Source organism: Pteropus alecto, unplaced genomic scaffold (genome assembly GCF_000325575.1).
Source record: "Pteropus alecto unplaced genomic scaffold, ASM32557v1 scaffold146, whole genome shotgun sequence".
Classification (NCBI taxonomy): Eukaryota; Metazoa; Chordata; class Mammalia; order Chiroptera; family Pteropodidae; genus Pteropus; species Pteropus alecto.
The window spans coordinates 8583458-8604116 of record NW_006442107.1 but is presented as its reverse complement, the minus strand read 5'-3'; the positions used below and the strand labels follow the sequence as shown (position 1 = coordinate 8604116).

At 35.0% G+C, this 20659-nt stretch overlaps 1 protein-coding gene and 1 non-coding gene across 2 annotated transcripts in view; both read right to left on the bottom strand.

Annotated features, from left to right (window-relative positions):
- RIT2 (Ras like without CAAX 2) overlaps positions 1–20659 on the bottom strand; it is a 312137-nt gene that overhangs the window by 193286 nt on the left and 98192 nt on the right. The window lies entirely within an intron of this gene.
- On the bottom strand, positions 9814–9920 carry LOC112469478. Its single transcript, XR_003042624.1, has one exon. It is a non-coding gene; the product is annotated as a U6 spliceosomal RNA (small nuclear RNA).

The following is a 20659-nucleotide window of genomic DNA, read 5'->3' as shown; positions in this document are numbered from 1 at the left end:
TTATTCTTATTTCTTCCATTTTATTTATGAGTTTAGTTTTTTCCCCTAGTTTTTTTAAAGTTTAAAGTGAGGTTGTTATTTGTGCTCTTTCTTCTTTTTTAATGTAAGTATTTACTGTTATAAATTTTTCTTTTAACACTGCTTTTGCTGAATCTCATAAGTTTTAGAATGTTGTGTTTTCATTTTTATTAATCTCTAAGTATTTTCTATTTTTTCTCCATGATTTCTTCTTTTGCTCATTGATTGTTTAACTTCACCTATTTGTAAATCTTTCAGTTTTCATTTTGCTATGGATTCAAATTTCATTCCATTGAGATTGGAAAAGATACTTTATATAATTTCAATCTTACTTCTGATATATACTTAGAAACTCAAGGAATGCTTCCTGGAGGCAGTAGCATCACACTGTGTAGGAGTTAGGAGAAAGCAAAGCAAGAGAGAAAAACTAAAAGCCAGAATCCCACAGATTATAAAGATGATGGAACAAAAAATGAATTTAGATAATTTCAGTGTGGTTAAATCTCAGTGTTTAGAAACGACATGTTAAAAAATGACATTTAAGAGATAAATCAGACTTGCTTATAAATATATTAAATGGAATCTTATTTTTGCATAAGGCATATAAAGTCAGACTACCTGGGTTTAAGCCTGTCTCTATCAACACCAGCTGTCTGATTTTAGGAAAATAACATGATCTCTCTAAAATGTATATTTCTCACTTGAAAAGTTATGATATCTGCATTTACCTCATGGAATTGTTCAGAGGATTCAATGAAATAATGTGTGGAAGGCATCCAGCACAGTGCATTATGTGTAGTAAATGTTTAATAAGGGTTAAATATACTGTTTTTAAGAAATGTGAACTCTATTATACATGCCACCATCAAATGTGCATTTTGGAATGCTAATCTGGTTGAAATGTAGTGAATGAATTTTAATGTGGAAAATGAGAAGGATTAAGTAGATATTTAGTAATCTAGATGAGAAATGATGCTGGCCTATACTATGATAATGGCACTAGGGTTGAAGGAAAGCTGGTAGATTTGCAAGATGTTTAAAATGTTGAACCTATAGCATGATATATGGAGGGTAAAGAAGGAGGACAATGAAAGAGAAGTTCTGAGATTTCTGGCATTTGCAGATGGGCAGATAGTTATGAGATTTACTGAGAGAGGGAAGAAAAGAAGAGGACTATAAGTTCATTTTGGATAATGCTGACTTTGCCACGTCTGTTTATCATTTAAGTGAAAACAGTGAATATCTGAAGCTCTGAAGTGAGATCTGAGAATCTTATTTCATTGTGTCCATTTATTTTGTCATTCATGCCAGTCCCATTCTATGTATTTCAGCCTGTTCAAATATCTACAGTGAGTACACCATCATTTATGAAACATGGCTGGATCTTCGCAGCCTGGAACTTGTAAATTCCTAGTGCCTGGCTACAATCTCTATTTAGTTTTATCCACCACTTATAGTATAAGTAAACAGCAAACACTGCTAAAAGCATTTAGAATAGCATTGATTTCAGGCACAATTCAATAATTATTTATAATGTTGATTGTGAAACAAACAAATGATTATTTTCAAAACCTTTTGTTTTAGAAAATAGTAATGATGAACTATAGAAGGTACTTTCACAATGCACAGAACTAAGTCCTTCCAAAAATTAGATTTATGGAGATACACACACACACACACACACACACACACTCATAGTCTCTAACCTCAAGGAATTTATACAATCATGGTGGAAGACACACATATATGAAATGAGATGTTAAGATCCAAAAATTTATAGGGAATATAGCCTACCTTCAAAGAAATTTATTCTTTATGACTGTGCTCCAGAAAGATGAAGTATGGGGAATATAATTTGCAAGAGAGGTAGATGTAGTGTGGTTTTAGCAACACATGCTATTCTAACACCATTCAGTGTATGGGTGGCCACACAATCTTTCTATTTCTTATTCTACTGCTCTTTGTACTTTCACTGATCTTCCTCTCACTAAAAAGAAATCTTGTGGAATTATTTGCAACATTTTTTGAAGATGCATAGGATTGTTTTTCAATTTCATAGGGAAATACAAATAGTTACACTGAAAAGGGCGCTATGACCTGAGGATCACATGTAAGTCTTTTAGATTTCATGTTTGTTTATTTCAACTCAAAAGCCCCAAAAAGAGCCTGCTGAGGCCAGGATCATGCAGAGTAATCCAGAGGAGAACAGCTCTGTGTGATTATCTGAGCCCTAGATAAACCCAGCACATGAAACGTATATCAAATAAAAGCTTCTCCTGGTATCAGAAAACCCCTTCAAAGAGACTTGATATGAATTGGCTGGAAATTAAGCCAGTCCCTCTATCCAAGATTTCTTTTTTCTCTTTTAAAAAGTGTCCATCAGAGTATACATTCCAGTGTTGTGAATCTAGGTCACCTGCCTGGCCTCCATAGAAACTAATCCTTTTCATTTCCTCCCAATAAACAATCTTCCCTTCTGTTTCCATTCATCCACTCCCTTTGAGACCTCCCATGCAGAAATGCAGTGACAGAAATACTCTCTTGAATACATATAAACACCTCCCTGAAATTCAATCATCTGCTTACAGACCCAACCCTGAAGTGAGCTCATTTATCTTCCCAAGCAAGAGGCCAAATGTACACAAAGCTTTATCAGGCAGAAATGGTAGCAACTGCATGCTATATTGTTTGTACAGAAAAGCACAATGGAGCCACCTTCTTGGAGGCATCTACCACCTTAAAATTCATTTGATAACACTAATGTTTGATTTGAGACTATTGTTTCTCTTCAGATGTGTCTTCTTTATGCTTCCCTTCCAGTAGAATTTTATCAGAAAAAATTTCTAAAGATTTATATTAAAGCCTCACACCTATCACTGAATATTGATGTTACGATTAGCCAGCCACTTGACCTTATTTATAAGATGGAAATAACAGTACATGCAAGTCAATGCATAGGAGCTCTATAAGGATCAACAAAAGTGGCAAATATGATAGTATTTGAAGAAAAAAGAAATCACAATTCAAACTCGAGGCATGTTATGTAGTGATTTAAAAAAATATATTGCTTCAAGTTAACCATGAAATTATATTAAAACTAAATCACCTCTGCTATTTATATTTACCTCTGTGATAATGCTTTTTTCCCAACAAGTAAATCATAGAGGATTTGACAGGATACATTTGCAATAATCATAAAAAATATGAAGTTTTTAATTAATTAAAAAACCTTAAGGTATTCTGGATAATTTACCCAAAATAATTCATTTTATTCCTTTGCAGAGCAAACTTATGTATTTAAATAACTTTAAAATAATTTAGTTGTAAATATGAAATTAGGATAATTTAAAACCATAATATGTAACTGGGAGAAAATAATTAGGTTATCATTGAATTTTCACTAGATGACTTTTTAAAAATCTTAAGATAGTTGAATACTTCTTACATGGTTTACCAGAAAATCTGAAATGTATGATAATTAGTATTACAGTGAAGATATATTTCTATAACTCTGAGCTAGTATACATCTCTAAATATTAGTTGTCTATCCAATATTTTTTTAAAAAAAAAAAACAATAAAAATATAAAGCCTCAAATAATCTATAAGAACTTTCTCAAAGAATTACTAAAATAATCTCAGTTGTGTGTGTGTGTGTGTGTGTATGTGTGTAAAGTAGAAGCACTTTGGAACATACTGTACTGTATACTTTCACTTGAACAAAAAGTTAAATCACGGCTGAATCAGCACTGATACATCTCTAATGTATCCATATATTTATCAATAATGACATCAATAGGTATTTGAGTGTGTAATCTGTGCTACACACTCTGATAGGCACAGAGTCTAGAGTATCGAATAAGACAGGATTGATTTCTACACACATAGAGTTTATAATCTTGGGGGAATACATAAAACTAAACAGGCAATTACATGGTAGTTTAATGAGTATGACATTAGAAGCATTTGAAATCTGCTTATTTAGAAAGACAGCAGAAGACACCCAGAGGAGCTGAAGTTGAGCTGAGGTCAGTCCTCAAAGGAAGCATATAGAAAACAGAGTTGGGAAGGAGAAAGCTTGTGAAAGGGCAGGAAAAGAGAGGGAGTTGCATGTATTCTTGTAAAACCCTTTCTCTTGAACCTAAACATTCAGTGAAATTTAGAAACAGTATATATGCTTATTTGGTTTGAAAATGTTTTGAAAACTGATTGAATTTAGCTTCTGAGGTGACTCAAGATAAATAAGAACCCCTTTCCCCACCATGGAAATAAGAGCTGATGAAAGAGGTCCCATTAGAAAATAAGTCCTGTAAATTCATGGGAATTTTAAAGCACAATTTGGATTTTTTTCCCGTGCTGTAAGATTGAGAGTTGAGTCAAGTTTATTTAGGTCTGTGAGAGGTAAAGTCTTCTTGATGATATGAATTAAACGGTCACTAAAATCTTTCCCCTAGACATAGAAGCAGATCCTACTGGGTAGTTCATACCACCCAGCATCTCCCTGCTGCCCCCAAGGAAAAGCCTAATGTTACTGCTCTGGGAAGTCCTACCCCAAGGCAGCCAACCATATGCATTCTGACTCTATAGGAGGCCTTGACAATACATCAGACCAAATGAGATGATGCAAGTTGGAGTGCTTCCTGTGGAACAACGGGATACCACCTGGAGATTCGCACTTTCAGAAGGCCATTACTGGAAGATATCATTCCAAACAATGGCTTTGCAGAGCAAGGGCAAGCTCATGGAGAGGACTTTGACAAGAAATAATAGCCATCTCCCAATGTAACTGTATTTGGAGACAAGGACTTCGAGGAGGTCATTAAGATTCAATGAGATCATAAGGATGAGAACCTAACCCCTTAGGACTGGTGTCTTCATAAGAAGAGGAAGAGATATCAGAGCTCTCTCTCTTTCTGCACACACATAGAAGAAAGGTCATATGAGGACAGAGAGAAGGCAACCATGAGCAAGCAAGGAAGATTGGCCTCACCAGATATGAACCCTTCTTCCACCTTAATCTTGGATTTCCAGTTTCCAGTACTCTGGGAAAAGAAATTTTGTTGTTTAAGTTACCCAGTGTGATATTCTGTTATGGTAACCCCAATAGACTACTAGAGCTGTCCATTTATTAATTCACAGCTCCTGTTGGGTAGAAATCTGTTTATGACACATTTGAGTTCTCTTACTACAAGGCTAGAGTCAAGTTGTGAGCGGGGTTCTGTTCTTATCTGCAACTTTGGATCCTCTTCCAAAGTCATTCAGGGTCATTGGCAGAATTCAGTCCTTGCAATGGTTCCTCTTTCCTTGCTGGCTATTGACTAGAGGTCACTCTTAGCTCCTAGAGGCCACCCTCCTAGCTTAACCACATGGCTCACACAACCTGGCAGCTTACTCTTTCAAAGCCACCAGAAACTTTGACTTCTTAGATTCTCTAGTAATTGTTCATCTGATAAGATCATCTCCCAGTGAGTAGATCTACCGTAGTCTGAGCAAGAGGTTGCTGAGGCAACAGTCAAATCAGTGTTCTTCTCCAAAGCCAGAAGATGTTTCAGGACATCCTTTCAGGATTCTTTTCAGACTGAGAAGATAGAGAGATCTATGGGAAATCTGATTCTATGACTCTCTTCTTGGGAGACGAAAGGACTAGGCCGCAGACACTGATACTGAATGTCTCAAGTCCTTTGTCTCTGCCTCACTTATTGTCATTTCTAGTGAGGAGAAGAAGCAAGTATTCTCTTCTCCCAGCTTCTTCAGCAAGGAATGACGGCATCTCTTGTTCTACCTTTCTTACTGCCATTCGCCACAACCATGATGAATGGTTTTATGATCCTAAAGCCACGATCCGTGCAATGGTTGCCTTCCAGAGGTTTTGAAAGAGAATGAATTTAAATGCAGATGATCTCTTCTGTATTTAAAAAAAAGCCTGTGTGGTCAGAGCAACTGTGGGAGTGCCAATCTTACAGGCTCTTTACCCTCACTTGATGGACACCTCCGAAAGGTCCCCAGGGAAACTCTGGAGTGCATAGATACAATATAAGAACATATAATGACAGAGGTTTGATTTATACCAAGACTGCTATTTCTGGAAAGGCGGAATAGATGAACTTTTTCCTATGCTTCCTGTTACATGCAACATAAAACCACGGACATTATATATAAAACAAGCATAAGATTCTGAAGGTGGAGAGAAAGAAGCAGACTAGCTAAGAACTTCAGAATCCAAGGACTGATATGGTGGTAAATTTTCTGGGTTTTCTTTTTGCCTCTTATTTTTCAGACTTGGAAAAAGAAAGAAAAAAAAATGGCAGCTTGAAAACACCAATGGGTGCAGAAAAAACACGTAGAAAACTTACATGATAAAAACTACACAACAGTAACGAAAGAAATTAAGGAAGATCTAAATAAATACCTAGGCATATCATTTTCCTGGTAAAGATGTTAATTCTTCCCAAACTGATATAAAGATTTAATGTAATTCCTATCAAAATCTCAGAATGTTTCATGCAGGGGAGGGGGACACATTTAAAAATGTTTATGGAAAGGGAAAGGAACTAGAATATCCACAACAATTTTGCCAAGAAAAAGATAAAATGGAAGGAGCCAGTTTACCCACGTTCAAGACACACTTTATAGCTACAGTAATCAAGACTACATGGTATTGACAAAGGTACAGACGCACAGATCAATGGAAAGGAACAAACAATCCAGAAATAAACTCACACAAATATGACTTACTACATTTTGACAAAAGTAAAAAAGAAAATCGATGGAGGAAAGATAGCCTTTTGAACAAATGGTGTGGGAAAGATTAAACATCCATGGGGGGGGGCGGGTGGAATACCCTCGAGCTACGTCTCACATCTTATACAAAAAGTAACCTAAAATGGATTCCAGATTTAATATAGAATGTAAAACAATAAAACTTTTAGAAGAAACAGAAAACATCTTTAGAATCTAGTGCTAGGCAAAAAGTTCTTATATTTGACACAAAAAGTTCAATCTATAAAAGGAAAAATTGATAAATTGAACATCAAAATTTTAAAAAACAGCTTTGCTCTATGAAAGACTCCATTAAGAGTATGAAAAGACAAGCTAACGTGGGAGAAAATATTTGCAAATCATATCTCTGACAATGGACTAGTACTTAGCATCTATAAAGAATGCTCAAAGTTCAACAGTAACAAGCAAACAAACAATTTAAGTAGACAGTGAACAAAAGAGATGAAGAGACATTTCACCAAATAGAATATATAGATGGCAAATCAGCGCATAAAAACGTGTTCAAAATTACTAGCCTTGGGTATGTGCGTATTAAAACCCCAGTGAGCTATCACTACAGATCTATAAAAAGGCTTTAAAAAATGGTGACAGCACTTAATGCTGGTAAGAATGTGAAAAAATTGGGTCATTCATACATTGTTGGTGGGAACATAAAATGGTACCTCCACTCTGGGTAAAGTTTGGCATTTAAAAAAAAAAATTTATATATATCCTGCACATAATACATAAAATAGCAATTGTGCTCCTGGGCATTTAATGCAGAGAAATGAACTAAAGTTCACACAAAAACACAATAAACAAATGTTCCCAAGATGTTTATAATAGCTTTATCCATAATAGCTAAAAATGAGAAATATACCAAATATCCTTCAATGGGTGAATGGGTATGCAATCTGTGATACAACCATATCATGAAATATGACTCAACAGTGAAAGGAATGGAGTGTTGAAACATGCAACAACCTAGATTAATCTCCATAGAGCTATTCTAATTGAACAAACCAATCCCAAAAGGTTATATACTATATGATTCCATTTCTATAATATTCTTACATTTAAAAAAAATCCAAAATCCCCACAAAATCATAGCAAACTAGGCACAAAAGGGAGCTAGCTTTATTTAATACTGGTATCAAAACAAAACCTAAAGCAAACAAATATTAAAACCATTCCCTCTGAAATTGTATACAAGATAAGAATACTCATTACAAATACTTTTGTTCACTTGTATACTCTGAAATTGTATACAAGATAAGAATACTCATTACAAATACTTTTGTTCACTTTATTCAGTTAAGCAAGAATATGACTGATGTGAATAAAGTTGATAAAGGGAAAAATGTTACTATTCTGGGTAAATATCTTTTGGGTATGCAGAAAATTCCAAAGATCCTATTCATAAATTAGTAAATTGAATAAATGAATATAGTAAGTTTCCTAGCAATACAGTCAATGTAGAAAAAACAATTTTTTATATATGAGCAACAAACAGATAAGAATGAAAATATTTGATGTTATTATCATAACATCAATAATATCAAATCTCAAAGAATAAATCTTTTTTGCAAGCCTTCTACTTAAGAAGAACTACAAGATTTTATGAGAAAAATTAAAGATGTTATAAATAAGGGGAAGCATATGCCATGTTTATGAATTGGAAAATTCACTATTTTAATAAAGTCAATTTCCTCTAATTGATCTATAAATACATACCAAACAGATTTGGGGAGAGGGTGGAGATTCACCAACTAATTCGAAATTAACATGGAAATAAAAAGGGCCAAAATGAGTTAAGACTGTCTCAAAAGAGAGCAATAAACTCTACCATATATCAATACTTACTGTTAATCTGTAGCAATTAAGACAGTGTGATATTGGCATATGAATAGAAAAATAAATGAGAGAATAGGGAACCCACACACCAATGAATCCTTTTTTAGATGACAGAATTGGCATTTCAGAGCAGTAGGAAAAAGAAAATATTTTCAATAAATAGGGCTATTGAACAGATGTAAATATTTAAAATAATGGAACTTGACTACTCCTTCGCAATACACAATACAATAAATTCTAGTTGGGTTGTAAATATAAATATTCAAAGCAAAACAATGAAGTTGCTATGAGATATTGTAGGAGAATATGTTCATCGTTTAGAGCGGCAAGACTAATACAAACATACTAAGGTAAAAGATTGACATGTGGGACCATATTTATTAAAATTAAAATTATATTAAAACGAAAATTTGATTCATCAAAGTGATTATTAAGAGAAAGAAAGCTAAGTTGAAGTGTGGAATAAAGTATATGTAGCAACAAGAGACTCATATCCAGAATAAGTAAAGAATGCCTACAAATCGATCAGAAAGCAACAGCCTTCTTCAATGAAAAGTGGGCAAGAGATTGAGTATTTTTTAAGTTATGACATTTATTGCTATCATTTATTGAGTATTGAAACTCTGCTGGGACAGTAAATATATATGTAGGTTTTACATACATTATGTCATTTAATTCTCATAATAACCCTATAAAGGAACTATCCCACCTCCAGTTACAGATGAGGAAGTAAAGGTTGGAAAAGTTATTTAATTATCCCAATTTTACATACCTTGTAAAAACCATGCTATTATAGAAGACCTTTCATTCAGTATTACCCAATATTTATGAAACCTTTACTAAGTTTTTATATGTATATAAAGGGATATAAATAAGATTTGGCTGTAAATAAGGGCACAAAGAAGACATAACAAATTTACTTGGAGTTGGAGGTTGGTGAATAGATAAAGACTTAATAGAAGAGATGACCCTTTGCCATCCTGAAAATTATTTCATTGAGTGAAATGTTGAAGGGTTAAGAAGAAAAAGAGTGTCCTGGGTGAAGGGAGAAGATCAGAAAATTATGAGACCTTTTCTCTTTCTTCCCTTCCCTTCCTCTCCCTTCTCCTCCTTTCCTTCCTCTTCCTTTTCTAGGGTTAGGAGACAGTGATAGTGGCACTAGGGTTTGAGAAGGTAATGAAGCAGAAAATATGGAACACTTTACAAATATGCATGTCATCTTTGCACAGGGGCCATGCTAACCTTTTCTGTATTGTTCTAATTTTAGTATATGTGCTGTTGAGGTGAGCACAGGAGATTAAATTTTTATAAAGAGGTCGTTCAACTGGCTGATAAATAACTATAAAGCTGTGCCATCTTATAAAAAAATCAGTAAAAAGCAAATAAAACTATAATATGTAAATTCTCTTCTAGGAGAATGGCACAATTAAAAGACTGACAATATCAGGTATTGGTGAACTTCTGGACCTGCGGAGAAATTTCATATGCTATAGATGGAGTGTAAAATAGTGCAACCACTTTAGAAAATTGTTTGGGATTATCTGCTAAAGCTGATCATATACATAACCTATGTGTTAGATTGAATTATTGGTCGCAGTTCTTCTCTGTACTGATATTATATCTCTACACCCTTGCCATGGCCTTATAGTGAGTGAAGTGTACTTCTCCATTTTTTAATTTTAGGCTTGACCATGTGACTTATTTTGGCCAATAAAATGCTAATGATTGTGATGTGAACAAAGGCATGAAATATGCATGTGTGATGAGGTTCGTGCTCTTTTGATTCTTCTATCACCATCAGAAGAATATACCCTGAGACACCCACTGGTTTCAGAAGCCAGATAGATACCAGTCTGAACTACTAACCTACAGGTGTGTGAGGGACAAATAAGTTATTATTTTTTTACTAGATTTATGGCAGTTTGTTATAAGCAATTTCACTAATCAGGAATATATGTACATGTACACAGATACATGTGCATTAAAGGCATGGGTGAAAATATTTATGTAAGCATTAGTCATACTATTCCTCAACTAGTAACAGCCGAGAGTTCATTAGTAGCAGTGTGATATGAAAATAAACTCTAGTGTACTCATACAGTGGATTATTTTTGCTATGAAATTTAGAAAGCTACAGCACACTACAATGTGGTTGAATATTAGAAACATAATGTTGAGTGAAATAAGGTAAACACATTGTAGATTTCCACATATATAAAATTCAAAAATAAATGTCCAGACATACATTGTAGATTTCAAAGACATACATTATAGATTTCCACATATATAAAATTCAAAAATAAATGTCCAGACTGAGCTATATTTATTGGAAAGTACTTTCTTAACCAGGACAGAGATCATTTAGATGTTTACTTTGTGGTATATCATTCTTTTGTATACTTTTCTGTATTTTTATTAAACTTTATTATTTTAAAATACTTTAAAAAGTGAATGTTCTCAATTACTCAAATGTGAAAAAAGGAGAAAATACCCAGTCCCAGTTCGTTGTTATTACAGTAACAAAATATTTGCACAAAATTAACTTATAATTTAATTTTTTTCAATGATCTGCTCTCGTATTTGTATCAATTTTATCTCACATAATGATGTCTAGATATTTAGTCTTCATATTGAATAAATTCTGATAATGCTGATGAATATGAGTTATAGGAGTAGAAAACAGAATGATATCAAAGGACCTCTGTCCAAAATACCTTTTTCATGGGTCTGGCATGATGCCCCAAATTCCACCCCTTCTGCTTTATTCTTTCTAGGTAAGATAAGCCATTTTATTTCCAGGAACTCCCTATTAAAATGCAATAAAACTACAGGAGAGGTAAAATATTAAGCTATTATCGAGCACAAACACCTTACTCTGAGATTACTTTTGCAGGAAATTAGCTGTCATGAGAGAAACAGAAAGCAGAGCCTGAGGGGATGATCAGCAGGTAATGATAAAGCAGAATGGAAGGGGAGGGAAAACACTGCTAACAGCTGTGCCCAGAGACTGGGAGAGTACAGGGTGAACAAAGGAGTTACTGGAGGCTCGAAGGCACCTGAGAACCAGAAAGGCCCCTAAGGTTTTGACAGCAGCCTGCTGAAGAGCAACGTATGCATTAGAGGAAATGGTTCAGGTGGCCTCCTTCTGAAAACTGATGACAAAATGAAATTTTGTGCCCCGAGCTTGCTGAGCATTGTTTTTAAACAATGGAACCCTATGTATATACTAAAGATGAATTGACATAGAGAAACATGGTATTTAGAATTCTAGGCTTGCCTTTTATAAAGTCAGATAATCCTTACTTTGTCAGCCTCTCTGGAAACAAGGGCTGTAGAAATGAAACGTCCTCTACAGATGGAGGAGAAAGAAAAGTATTTTTAGGGCAATGGGCTAGAGTAGTGTTTCACAAACTTTCACATACATATACAAATCTCCTGGAGATCTTGTTAAAGTGCACAGACTGTTTCAATGGGTCTGGGTCTGGGATTCTGTACTTCTGAGAAGTTACCAGGTCGTACCCATGCTACTGGTCCAGGATCTACAGCAATACTGTCCACCAGAAATATAATATGGGCCACAGATGCAATTAAATTTCCTGGCAGCCACATTAAAACAGTAAACAAAAATGGAAAAATTAATTTCAATATATTTACATAAATATTTACATAAGTTTATCCAAAATATCATTTGAATGTGTAAGCAACATAAGAAAAATATTAATGAGATAGTTTACATTATTTTCCTTGTACTAAGTTTGTGAAAGCCACTGTATATTTTGCACTCACAGTACATCTTAATTTGGGCTGGTCACATGTCAAATGCACCACAGCCTCATGTGGCTCAGAGCTACTGTATTGGCCAAGGCAGATCTTGACAGAGTATTGATTATTGATTTTTGCAATTATTGAATGTATTTCTATAAACGCAAAATACAAATATAGATTTTTTTTCCTAGTCATTGGTAGCCTTCTTGATCAGAAAAGACCAAAAATGAATTTAAATATAGATGAATGATGCCCCTAATGATGTTGCAACCTCCTATCATTCTGTTAATATTGCATAGTTTATTTCCTGTATTAGCTTAGATTCTTGAGAGAAACATAACTAATATTTAATAAAATATTAATTGTACATTTAAATTACATCTTAGTATGTTAGATGGATTGAGTGATTATAAGAAATTGGCTTACACAATTATAGAGGCTGAGAAGTTCCAAGATCTGCATTTGGTAAGCTGGAGATCCAGGATAAGTATGGTATAATGTATAGTCCAAGTACAGGAGAGGACTGATGTCCCAACTCAACTAATCTCTCTTACTCAACCTTTTATTCTATTCAGGTTCTTCACTGGATGAGGACTACCCACATTAGGGAGGCAATCTGCTTTACTCAGTCTATTATAAAATGTTAATCTCACCCAGAAACACCCTCACAGACATACCCAAACAATGTTTGACCAAATGTCTGAGCCCTTCATGGCCCAATCAAATTCACATATAAAATTCACCATCACACTTCCCTATGAAGTCTTCACATACTTGCCCAGTGAGAAACTTTATCCCTTTCCTGTACTTCTGCACATAGCTCTATAAAGCACTTTTTGTTCTAATTATTCTTCCAGGTCTCAACTATTTGAAAGCATGGGACATTCCTTATTCGTCTTTGTAAATGCCTTCTCTAGCATTCTGACAAGCACGTAATAAGTCATCAGTAAATTCAGTTTACCTTCTCTGTGTTTAGCACTCTTGGATTCAGACATGCTAGCTTAAAGTCACATGACACATTATATGTATATCAATATACCCAATTTAAATGTGAAAAGAGAGAGGTATTAAAGTTAACAAAGCTCACAAAACCAGTAGAAGGTGATTGGGAGACTTAACTAGGTCTGCTAGACTACAGAAAGTGTTCTTATTTTGCTATACCAGTTGTTTTTCAAAGATTAACCAAGTGAGTAAAGGGATTTACTTTGAAGATGAAGGACTGTTTCTTAATTGAACTGAGTGAATACATAACTCCCATATCTGGGCCACACTTAAATTAATATTCAGATATACATAATAGGGAGCCGAATCTTTCAAGAAATTACATTTAGTAAGACAAGAAAAGCAGGGTAGTGGACAATTCTTAAATTTGTGGCCACCCAGCATCTTTTAAGCCCTATATTCCATGACTGACATAGAAGCAGAAAGTCACTTTTCTAGCCTCCATTGCAACAAGTTTATAGGCATGTGACCTAGGATTTGTGAAGCAGACGTAGTCAATCAAATCCTTGATTCAAAAGCAGACCATGTGAGGATGGCTGTGCCATGGTATTTGCATTTCTGGGAGGATGATAAAGCTTGACCAACACCCATTTATGCACAGTGGCAGCAATGATAGCTTCATTGCTTGATTGGTGAAACTAAGTTTAATTTTGACCTTATTCAGCGTGAGTATCCTCGGAATTCACATCTCTGTGTCCACTGGAGGTTATGTGAACAATGAATGCCTAAATTTTTTCAATTACAGACACCTTCAAGTCATCCTGGAGAAGTGACTGCTCACCTCTCTTTAAAGAGGACAAGGGTGGCCACCCGCCAGCCTGGCTATTTCAATGAGAAGAATTTTTCCACCTAGCATGGATCCCACCTCCTTCTTATAGGCTTCTATACTATGCAAGATTTAGTTTTCTCTTCTCTTGTCCACAGCAGCAGTTCTCATTTATAGTCTATGTGTCACCTTCAAATATGGTCTCTATTTACATTTCCACCACTCAGTGGGAAGAGCCTGGTGTTTCAGAGCTATGCATTAGAGCAGAAGACAAGGGCACACAGCTGCTGATTAATTTTTATAGTACATAATTTACACTTTGGATTTTTCTCTCCTGTCTCAGGCGTGAAATGTAGAAGACATCTGCCAAGTCTGGAGGCCGTATGACTGGCACCTGCCTCCTCCTACTTGGTTAGGTGCTATCAGCCGGTACTTCCAGATGTGTGTCTCTTTACACCATCTTCTTTCTTCCCTTCCCTCTTATGTTCAATGTTATGGTTGAATTTTGGAAAAAAGAAAAGTTTGAAGAGCTCCCCCACCAAATGACCTAAAGTTATTACCTGTCCGAAAGGTCACTTTGTCCCATACTTTTATGCCAGACAGAAACAGCTGGTGATATTAATCTTGTATCCCATTTACTAATTTAAAAACTATTTTGAGCACCTTCTACATATTCTGTTCTGGGGCATAGTATGAACAAAACAGACATTATCACTGCCCTCACTCATTTTTAACCTAAAGGAAGAGAACCTAAAAATAATAAAAGGAGATAAATACTGAAGTACAATTTTAGTAAGTCAAGGCATTTCTACCAACTCTTGTAAAATAGCTAGTGATCCCAAGAGACGTTTGACTAATGGTGATAAAAAGATGCTATCAACAATGGATTTAAAACTGTTTAAAGCTCACTGATCTTGAATTATATTTTATATTTTCCTCTACTATAGGAAGTGAGAGAGCAAAAAGGATAAGAAGAAGACGGAGAAAGAAATTCAGTGAAACACAACTGAAACTTAATTGTTCCCCAAATCTGTTAAGGTACAATTAAATATATCTGGCAATACGGCTCTTTATAGTTTCACTACCATAAATTTCCTAAGCTTATTCCCACTTTCTGCTATGCATCCTATGTTCTAAGGCCACTAGACTATTTTTTGTTCCCTTAGTAATCCATGAGATGAAAAGCTGCTTTGTCATTATTTTTGCTAGAAATGTCTAATTCCAAATGTCTATTATGCAAAATGCTAATTTTGCTTTCAGGCCCAGCCCAATTTATATCTCCAGATAAGTATAAAGTGATTTCAGAGTTGACATTAGATGAGACGCAATATTTGGCCTATGGAAATATTGAGGATTTTATCAAGAGACTTGAAGGTTTTAATTTCACTTCTCTCAATCTTTAGAGAAGTTAAGATTGGTAAAATATTAAAAAGACAATATATTCAGAAAGAAGGTGACAAACGGAGTATGTAATGCTGATAAATGGCAAAAACTTGAGAATTTCTTGACGTCCTATTTCTCTTTTAGGAGGACAGTTGTATTGAGAATCAAACAATAAAACAAACATTTGTAAAGAGAGAATGAGATCTTAAGGTATGTAATTAGATTTTAAGTGAGTATATAGCTTACTACAATGGAGTACAAATCTGCTTTTTCAGATTAGTGATGTTTTAAGTTTCTACAAAATGTCCGAATGGCATTTTGAACCATCACTGTGCAGGGAAATAGGCTTCAGATAGGCATTTGACTTGCAATCTCAGTTAAAATAGAGAAGTATAAACTGAAACCAAATATAATCAGAGGGATTAGTAAATGTTTGAATTCTTCTATCCAAAATAAGTGGTAAATTGTTTCAGTATGTAGGAAGTTTTCTAGTAGTTTGTTATATACCCTGCCATTTGCCACAATATGTTTTCCATTTTTTATTAATGGTTTTAATGAAGGTACAGAATGACGCATATTCAGATGGGAAGATTGTTAAAAACAAAGAATGATAGTGAGTAGTTTAAGTATTAATTGGTATGCAAAAGGTCTTTGATGAAGTTGAAAAATGGACTTTTATAATAGGGCAACTCTCACGGGAGATCGATGTAATTTTCTGAGGGTACTTCCCCACCTCCTTAATGCCTATGGACAGAATGAGGAAATTGCATTCAGAATATTAGTCATGATAAAATATCTGAACATTTTTCTATTGATAAGGATCCCAATATGAGTCCACAAACTAAAGTATTTACAAAAACTAGGCAAACTCTCTCTCGGGCTATAGCAGGTTGGGATTGAGAAGGTGGGAATATCTGCATTTATTTAGACCAAGGAGTGAAGAAACCACCATATTCTCTACTGGTCATACTATAAATGAAGTATTTCATTGATTGCAGTGGAATACCCGTATGAGTGAGATATAGATGGGCTATGAAGTACACATGGAAGGGCAAGAGGAATAGCTGGATTTGGGGCCTTGCTATAGAAGAGATGATTAAGGAGGATGAAGGATGTCCAGCCTGGAGAGAAGGGTTGTGCAGTGGATATTTAATATCTTCATATATTTTAAGTGCTTCATGTGGATGAGAATTAGATATTTTTGTGTGCCTATAAGAGAAGGAGAAGAAGACAAACAAATAGTTAAAGTGTTTAATTAAAGGACAAAGAAACAAATTTTACCTCAATATAAGAAAAAACTACAAGCAAAGAACTACCGAAAGATAAGGTAGGTTTTCTTGAAAGAAAATGGGTTTAGGCACTCTTGGGTTGTATTTAGAGGGATGTGGTATAGAGGATTCAATCATAAGACAGGAGGTTACGCTGGATATCTTTTAAGATTTCTTTCATCTTTTTAAGGAGGAGTTATGGAAACACAGATAATTATAAAGAGATTTGAAATTATAAATAGAATGAGAAATAGTACTTATTCCTTAAAGGAATTTAGGATTTTATCTGGAGACTTAAAAGTTTAATTTCACTTCTTTTAAACTTTATTTTGTTTTCTCTTTATGTTATATCCTCTCACTGTATTTATTTTTTCAGCCTTTATCAGAGGGCTATTTATCATTTAACATAGGACTGAGTATTTTTTTAAAGTTCTGTTTTAGGTCTGGCAAAATTAAGAGCATTAAGAATCTCTTTCCTCTGCTGCTGCTGCTGCTGTGTGTGTGTGTGTGTGTGTGTGTCTGTAAAATAAGACTGAAATTTTAGAACTTCAGGACATATAAACAATTCAAAAGGCATTCCTTCATATCAAAGATAACTTTTAAATATACCTAAATATTACTGAGAGTATCACCTTCAGCCTGAAGGTGGACCTTTTCAAGGGGAAGACGGTAGAAAGAATTGGCTTTACCCTCCAGTTGAGCCCCACAGGGACTAGAGAATCGCTGTGCCAGTGGAGGAGGGAGTAATCTGAGCCATTTTTTTTCTTTGCTTGGAGTAGAATTTATGATCCATTATAATATCTGTGATAGGCACAATAATGGCCACCATCTTAATCCCCAGACCTACCAATATATTACATCACCTGGCAAAGGGGAGTTAAGGTTCCAGATGGACTTAATTTTGCTAATCAACTGATCTCGGAATAGACAGATTATCATGAATTATCCAGGTGTGTCCAAAATATTCCTAAAGGCCTTTACAGAGGAAGCCGGTGACCAATGAGGAGAGTCAGAAAAAGATGTGGCTAAGGAAATAAGGCTAGAAAGAAGCTATGCCGCTGGCTTTGAAGATAGGAGAAGCCAAGATAGGTAGCCTCTAGGAGCTGAAAAAGGCAAGCAATCAGATTCTCTCCAGAAGGAATGCAGCCCTGCTGATGCCTGATCTTAGCCCAGTGAGGCCTGTGTCAGAACTGAGGTCCAGAAATGTATGAAAATGCATTTGTATTGTTTTAAGCCACTATATTTTTTGTAATTTGTTATGGCAGAAATAGAAAACTAGTACAACATTCAATCAGATCTTTCTTTTGCTTTATATGGGAAACAAAGGAAAATATATAAATTAACAAACAAGGATTTCACTTCTAGCAGTTTTAAATAAGAGACTTGCCAAAGTTAGCTTTCTTCTCTTACTTGCATATATGTAACTTATCTTTTTGAGTGAAAACATAAAGGACCTTGGTGTACATTGCTTAAAAACAATAATCAGAGTTGATTTGTTTTATCTCTTCAGAAGGAAACCTCTTATATGAAGGGTGAGTCTCATACAGGTATTTTTCCCCCTAGCAAAAATTCACTGAATCAAAATGAATTTCCTTGGTGCTAATCACATCTATTTTTTAACTCTCATTTAATTGGCCCTGCTGCCAACTTTTTAATAATTTGAAAGGAAGGAAGCTACAATTTTTTGAGAGCCTGTTCTGCTCAACCAGCTGATAAATTCATGACTTGAGATTAAAACCTTTGTCTTTCTGATGCCAGAACTCTAATCCTCTCCATTCTATCATCCTCAACTTCCCCTTCAGCAATACATGCGCACGTGCACACACACACACACACACACACACACACACACACACACACATTGATGTTGTTCCCATGGACTTACAAAGATTTTGAAAAATGGTCATTACTATCTAAAATAGTGTGTCTTACTCCCCACTTTGAAAAGAACCTTTTATGCCCCACCCCCAACCCCATGATATTTGGTATGACTTCCTTCTGCGACAACTGGTTATTTCTTTTCTCTACTTCTTTTGTGCCCTATTTATCAGACTAGGAGAAGGATCTAGGTATTATTTATATTGTTTTTTCCCAAAGTAGATCTTTTAATTGCCAAGAACAGTACAGATGTCCTTTAATAATCAGTAGAGATGACTGTTTTAAATAGTCTTGAGAACTTCTCTGCTTAAAACACTTGTCTCTATGAAAAGAGTTTTCATCTCATGCTACTATTTATAAATTCACCTTTGATGGTGGAGAATAGGGTCTATAATTTTAAAAATTCAGTTATTAAAGGGTTTCCTATTCCTGTTCCCTAGGCCTGAATCAACACATCTACCACAGGGAGGCACACTCCCAGCAGGTCAGTTTCTCTGCCCTTTTCAGAATTAAGTTTAGCTCATTCAGAACTGCAGTTAGAGATGTTTCATGGAAACATGACCCACGATCCTTGGTCTGCAATACATTATGGTATTTCCAGTATCTCAAGGGGTGCTATAAACATTTTAAACAATAATTTTCAAAAGCTTTTTGTTTTTGTGGTTCGCATGAGCTATGTAGCAAGACTTCCCAGTAAGCAGATTTAAATCTACTGGGAGACCTCAGATTCCCCCAGAGTTTTCTGTGTTTTCTGAGAAGCACAATTAGCCTGTTGTGCTGACTCTGGGCTTTGCTCCCATACTGATCTTCCCAATGGAATGCCTTAGTACCACCTCTGCTTCACACTCATCCTCCAGGACTCAGGCTAAGTACTTCCTCCTCTTTCATGAGACCATTCACTAGATCGAAGTAATAAATTGCCATTTGCTACTTTGACTCACTGATGGTTCTATGTGGTAAGGTTTTTCACCTTGAACTTTTTATCATAATTATTTATGTTGGCTATTATTTTCCTATTAGGTACTTAGATCTGCAGGCTCATGACTGTTTTGTCCATGTTTGTACATTTCCATATCACTGAACATACTAACTGGCTGAGAGAATGTGAATCAAACTACAAAAGAAAATGTTTGGGCAGAGGAAAGGCTATTTGCCAGAATCTAGAAAAACAAGTCACTGGAGTCCTCTGAGACTCAGTTTCCCTGTGTAGTGATTTTTGCTATAACACTTGTTTTGTAAATGCAAATTTGTTTAAAGCAATTGATATATTTGAGCATAAGTAAATTTTATGTTTGTTTGTTTGTTTTTTAGCACATTTGGTCCTTTAGAAATACTAGGCGAAAGCCGAGATCTTCATCCAGATGAATTGAGCTGAGTAGAAATAGAATACACACATATATACATACTTTTTCTCTCAGACACACACACTCACACCTCAAGCATCAACTAGCCTACTTGCTACCTCAGTTCACCATGTATTATGAGCCTCATCTGGTATTATAACTTTCTGTCCAATTTCAAATCACTTTTCTTCCACAACTTAATAATGCTTTGCAAGCTGCAATTCTTCCAATACCCACTTCCACAAGCACCTTTGAATCTTTTTTAACAAAAAGAGCCATTATAGTATTTATGTATTTCTTAACCTTTTAGCATGTGTGAAACTGTTTCTCTTCTGTTCTTATATTCCTACCTTTTTAAAAATACGTCATTGATGAAGTTTTTGTGATTTGAGCCCCAATCCTATTTTTTTCATAACTTCTTTTTTTTAATTAATGTAATTTTGCAGAGTGCAGTGATTTTTAGAAATGTATGCTGTATTTACCAGAGCTGACTATATGTAAAGTGGGAACAGAAATATATAACCTCCCTACCTCATGCTTGGTTATTGTAATAAACTTAGATAATATAAAATTGTTTTGAAATTTTAGCATTACAACACTTTGCTAATATCCCATCTTTCTCGCT